Source organism: Arachis ipaensis, chromosome B3 (assembly GCF_059453495.1).
Source record: "Arachis ipaensis isolate K30076 ecotype BB chromosome B3, ASM5945349v1, whole genome shotgun sequence".
Lineage (NCBI taxonomy): Eukaryota > Viridiplantae > Streptophyta > Magnoliopsida > Fabales > Fabaceae > Arachis > Arachis ipaensis.
The window spans coordinates 122309798-122316101 of NC_142438.1; the positions used below are offsets into that span (position 1 = coordinate 122309798).

General features: G+C 35.9%; 1 non-coding gene across 1 annotated transcript; it reads left to right on the top strand.

The window, feature by feature from the left end:
- Positions 1 to 230: 230 nt before the first annotated feature.
- On the top strand, positions 231 to 338 carry LOC148572303 (small nucleolar RNA R71). Its single transcript, XR_015908511.1, has one exon. It is a non-coding gene; the product is annotated as a small nucleolar RNA R71 (small nucleolar RNA).
- Positions 339 to 6304: the final 5966 nt, after the last annotated feature.

Genomic DNA, 6304 nt, shown 5'->3' on the forward strand with positions numbered 1-6304 from the left:
GCTTGTGTGAAAGCAGTAGTCTCACTACTAGAGAAAACCTCTGCAACAGCCTTGGGGTGGTTGTTCCTGTGCCTGTGATTCCGAGTGGACTCAGCTAGGTCGCTGATTAGTTACCACGTTTCATCTGTGGTCTTATACTTTTTCAGGGAACCATTACTTGCACCATCTAATGTAGTCTTATCCTGAGGCTTCATGCCTTGAGTGAAGTAGCTAATCAACACTAACTTGTCAATCATGTGATGGGGGCATGCATCCAGAAGATTCTTGAAGTGCTCCCAATATTCATAAAGAGTCTCTGATTCACCTTGAATAATGCAAGAGATCTCTTTTCTCAGTCTATTTGTAACTTTAGCTGGAAAGTATTTTTCCAGGAATTCTCTCCTGAGCGTATCCCAGTTAGTGACGGTCGCTTCAGGTTAAGTGTAGTACCACTCCCTCACCTTTCCCTCAAGGGAAAACGGGAAGGCGGTTAGCAAAATAGAAGTTTCATCTGCACCATGACGCCTAACAGTAGAACAGGCTGTTTGAAAATCCCTTAGGTGCTTGATAGGCTCCTGAGCAGGTAAGCCATGAAACTTGGGCATCAAGTTGATTAATGCAGTCTTCAGTTCAAAATCTGCAGCCAAATATGGATGATGCACTTGATACGGTTGCAAAGTAAAGTCTGGGGCTCCAGCCTCCTAGAGAGTGATCCTCCTGGGTGCCGCCATATTACCTGCACGTAAATCAACCGAATTAGTATTAGAGGAGCTTGTTTCTCCCTCAGATGGTGGTTCAGATTCGCCTTCAGAAGAGACTGGTGAATTGATAACAACCACTTCACCACCCTCAAAGGCTAACCGACGCCGAGCTCGCCTAATACGTGAAAGAGTTCTTTCAATTTCAGGATCAAATGCGGCTAAACTCGGATCAGGTAGTGAACGCGTCATTCAATGAGAGAAACATATAGCTCATGGTAATAAAATAAAATAAAATACGTGAAAATTAAAAATATGTACACAAACTAATAATTTAGCACACAATTGTAACTCCCCGGCAATGGCACCAAAAATTGATGGAAGGGCGAAAATCAGCTAATTAAGAAATCAATATAGAAATACGTTATGAGTATAGTTCTTAACCAGCAAAAATTCGCTCATCAATTTAGAAAGGTTGTCACAAATTTAGAATAAAAATACTGGGAGTATGAATCCCAGGTCGTCTCCCAACGAGTTGACAAAATGTTGCTATCTTATTAATCAGGAGTTTTCTGAGAAATTTGAGAGTTGAATTACAGAAAATAAATAATTGTAAATTAAAAGAGGATTATATATTCAGAATAAAAAGCCTTGACTGGGAGAATGATTAATTGGAAGTTCTATCCTTGTTGGAATTCTCTCAAGTGTAGTATAAAGAGGTTGTTATTTTCACTTAGTTAACCCTTACTAAATAAAGGAAAATCAAGTGATTGAGCTAGTTCTCATTTGCAAATCCTAGTCCTCTCCCTTGGGAAGATCTAGCGTTAGTAAATAGAGAATTAGCCAACAACTTCCAATTTAACTAATCACTTGAGCATTCCAACTCAAATGTCTCCTTTTAATCAACCCCATGTCAAGTTGGAAATCTACTCCATTGACATGAAAATTACTTGCACAGAATTAAAAAGGTAATAGAAAGAAGACATGATAGACAATAACTCCAATTTAATTAAAAGTAAAAGTAATCCTTTGCATTAATAAATTCTAAAAACAATCCAATTGTAACTCTGAACAAAGATTAAGGATATGGAAGAGTAAGGGAATAAGAAAACAAACTAGAATAATAACTTCTTCAGCAGAGGCAATGACTCTTCTCAATATCCAAAGAAAAAGCATAAAACTAGAAATTATGTGAATGTGTAGAAAACCTAGAGGAGGAGTAATTTCTCTCTAAGATTCCAAACTAAAACTAAAACTACGCTAATGAGAATCTCCCTTGAGTCTCTGCTCGTTTCCTGGCTCTAGTCTGTGCTTCTGGGCCGGAAACTGGGTCCAAACTCGGCCCGAATCGCCACCAGCGTTTTTTGTTATTTCTACAGATTGCGCATGTCACACGTACGCGTCAGTCACGCGTGCGCGTCACTGGTCATCTTTGCGTGTCACACGTACGCGTCAAGCACGCGTACGCATCGTCTAGCAGAACTCCAATCCACACGTACGCGTCAGATACGTGCATGCGTCACTGTAAAAATCTCCAGATCACGCGCACGCGTGAGCTATGCGTGTGCGTCGATGCTCGCTGGTTGTCTTCTTTATTTCTTGTGCTCCTTCCATTTCTGCAAGCTTCCTCTCCATCCTGTACGCCATTCTTGCCTTACAAAGCCTGAAACACTGAACACACAGATCACGACATCGAATGGTATAAAGAGGAATTAAAATATACAAATTAAAGGCTTAAGAAACAAGTTTTCAATCATAGAACAGAACTAGGAAGGAATTATAAAATCATGCAAATCATATGAATAAGTGGGCAAGGACTTGATAAAAACCACTCAATTGAGCACAAAATAAACCATAAAATAGTAGTTTATCAGTGGGTAAATCCCGCGGATACCTGCCCTGCTGGGGAAAACTGCCATCCCTAGTTCCCTTCTTGCTGCATCACAGTCTCTCTCTATTTGTAGAGTGTGGCGGCACTATATCCTAAGAGTGTGGCAGACACTATATTCCAAGAGTGTGGGAGCACTATATACACCAGAAAGTGTGGCAGGTACTATATCTCAAGAATGTGACAGACACTATATCCCAAGAGTGTGGCAGACACTATATCCTAATAGTGTGAGAGCACTATATCCCAACGGTGTGGATGCATAACAAAGTGACAATATCCGGGTTAGCTACCGGATATGTCGGGTTCTGGCAATTTAATCGACACGTGAGCTCATGACCAATAGAACAGACATGCATTATATGCATCTATATGATATTGTTTGGGTGTGCATATTGTATTTGGTTTGCCTATGTGAATATTTCTGTTTAACTGCTATACTTGCTGTAATTGCTCTTCATTTTGTTTGAATTTCATTACTTGTGATTGTGATTAGTTGTTTCAGATTATGGTGGATGTGTTACAGTGTATTTTGGGCCGGAAATCATGATTTGATTTTGTCAGAATCTGTGATTTGGTTATGTTTGGACTGGAGGCCGTGATTGGATGAATCAGTGGTAAGTTTAGTTAGGTTGTTACTTTGGTATGTATTGTAATGTTATGGAATGGTATCGGATTTGGCGTTCTTATAAGTATGATGTGAATATTAACTTTCAACGATTAATTGTTGTGATTTTAAAAAAGATTCATAAGACGAACGATGATCACTGCGGTTGAAATCCATTCTTTTCCTTACACGTATCCTCTTATGATAATTCTAAACTTTCTGGTGAGACCGTGTGATTAGATTCTCCTACGAATTTCTCTTTTCAGGATGTACAAGGTAGCTTATGAAGTTTTCTTCTGCATATTTGATTGTATATATAGTTATAGTTTTTCCTCACCTTTATTCTTATATTTTGTAAGAGGGATAGGAGTCGTGATTGTAATGATATATACGTATGTAATAGTTGTAGTTACTTGTATAAGAAGTCATGTATATGTATATAAGTATTGTGAATTGTATCTATGTATGTTTGTTAAAAGAAAAAGTATTTCCGGTTTTTCAAAGAAAACAGCGATACGATTTCGAGTAAAAGGCTCCTATTTTTATTTTTAAGTATATGGAAGTCATCGTAATATCCTCACCATCAAACTGGCACAGCCGAAAGCGTAATATTCTGGTAGTAAAGGTTTTACATTATGGTATCAGAGCAGTCTTTCCTATAGAGCGTGAGGAATAGACTATGCTTCAATCGCATGCGCTGAGCGTCTGTCATGTAGTAGGTCTTATTCGGATGACAAGAGATAGAACTTTATGCACATGACGGTCTATTAATTAATGCCATTGTCTATCATTTCATACTTCATGGTATTAAGTTTGACCAACTTAACACTTATGGTTTCTATACATGAGAATGTTAATGGGTTATCATAGACGAAATAAAACTAATAAGTAATGCATGTTACGAGGTTTGGGAAATATTAGAAGTTGCTTCTCGAGGTTACTCGGTTATATATCTTGAGCTCTGCTAGTGTCATGTGACTTGTTCTTTCATGGTCTACCTTGAGTATTCTTGTTTGGGATTTCTTCCTTTCTTAGAAAGTAATTTGATTAACTTCCAACCCTATTCTTTTGTTCATATGCATTCTCGTTTGATCTTAATTGCATATATCTGCTTAAGTTCCTTGGGATGTCTACCTTTTATTAGTTAAACTTCTCTTCTTGATTCATGTACTCTTTGATGTAACTTTGAACTTGTTTGATGCATCAAAGTGATCGTTGAAAATCTTTGAGAATTTGCTATTGATTGAGTTGTCTTTCTTTATGAGTTTTGTATTTCTTCGAATCAGCTGAAAACTTGTTTGATTTGTCATGCTTTGTGAATCCTATTCGAATTTCCTTGATTTAAGTTTCTTTTTCAAAATGTGAGTTGATTTCTTTTTTTAGCACCTTTCAATCTTGAATATTCTTATGAGGTTGTGATTTCAAGTATACTCTCAGAGCTTTGTTTTAAACCTTTAAAAGAAAAATTTGGTTTATTCTTATACAAGGTTGTGATTGAACTCGTTTTGGTGTGACACAACCATCCCTTGAAAATTTTATACACTTTGAAAACTTTCTTATGTAGTTTAAAACTCGCCTGATGGTAATGCATCCTCTATTCCTTTTTGTGCAAAATTTTATCTTAGATTTTCTTCTTAAAATGCAACTTAATTTTCTTCGAACCATATTGCAGTTTTAATACATGCTTTTGTTTGATTATGCACCTAAACATCTTTCAAGATAATTGAGAAAAAATTTTTTCTCTTAGCCAAACTAGTTTTCATTTTTCAAAAATAATGGAAGCTTTCTTGTAATTTGTTTAATTTGATTTGTTAAGTAACATGATAAATATGAATTTGTACTTCTCTCCGAAGGTTATTCATGTTATCAAATACCATGAAAAATTTAATGTTTCATTGTTCTATTTTTATTTTTGAGATCTTATTTTAAATTTAAGTTTCTGGCTATAATTTGGTCTTTCAGTTGATCACATCACAATTTAATTGTAGAGACTAAAGGACTAGAAGAGTACAAATTCTATTGATATTAGAGATCAAAGTCCTCTATAATGTTTAGCCCAGCTACTAATTTATGTCTAATGTGACTTTACTTTGCAAGTTAATGAAGCAGGTGCTGAGCTTTCATATGGTAAAGTGGCTGAAACAAAAGTTCTCGAGTGTTGAGAAGGAATAATAGCAACACCAGAAACAATCTATCCTCGCAGAGTCTGAATTGTATTGCTCTCACACCTGTGGAATAATTCTGTTAATAGTGTCTACTTAGTGTTAGTGTATATATTAGGGGTGTAAGTTACCGAACCGGACCGAAAATTACCGCAAAACTAAACCGAAAATTACAACAACCGACTTGAAAACCGAAAAAATTAGTTTTTTTTTGTTTTTTTTTTTACAAAACCGATCGGTTTGGTTTGATTTTCGGTTGGCTCGATAGAAACCGAACCGAACCAAACCGAACCGAAGATATGCATACATTTCAATGTTTTAACCATTTTAACCTTTAACCTAACAACAAAAATCCCCAACCCCTAACCATTTCAATGTTTTACTCTTATTATTTTAGTTTATTTACTATTTTAAACCTCTAATTATTGTGATTCATATTCTACTCATTAGGAATTAAAAACCAAAAAAACCGACCGAATCAAATCGCTGTTGGTTCGGTTCGGTTCGGTTCGGTTGTTGTAAAACAGCAAACCGAACGGTTGTGTGTCTGTAGGAACCGAACATATCAGTTCGGTTGGTTTTTGGTCCAAAACCAAACCAAACCGAACCGATAACACCCCTAGTATATATCACTGTATAAAACTGAGATTGAGACAAGTGTATTCACTCAACTATATTGATATGTTAGTTGGTTACTTTAATCACAACTTATCTGAATGGTTGATTATCATTTTTCATTTTTAGATTTATTTTATGATTATCATCATTTTGAGATGTGATTATATTTAAAAAAATTAAATCTCATAAAGAAAAATAGACTATATAAGGCTGAAGGTTGTAGAAGTCTTAGAGAAGGGGGGTTGAATCTATGACCTTCTTTTAGTTTAAAAAAATAAAGCTTAACTTATAAACTTACACTAAGATTCTGTTTGAGCTCAGCAGTGGAAAATTTGTGAAACAATTTCATTTT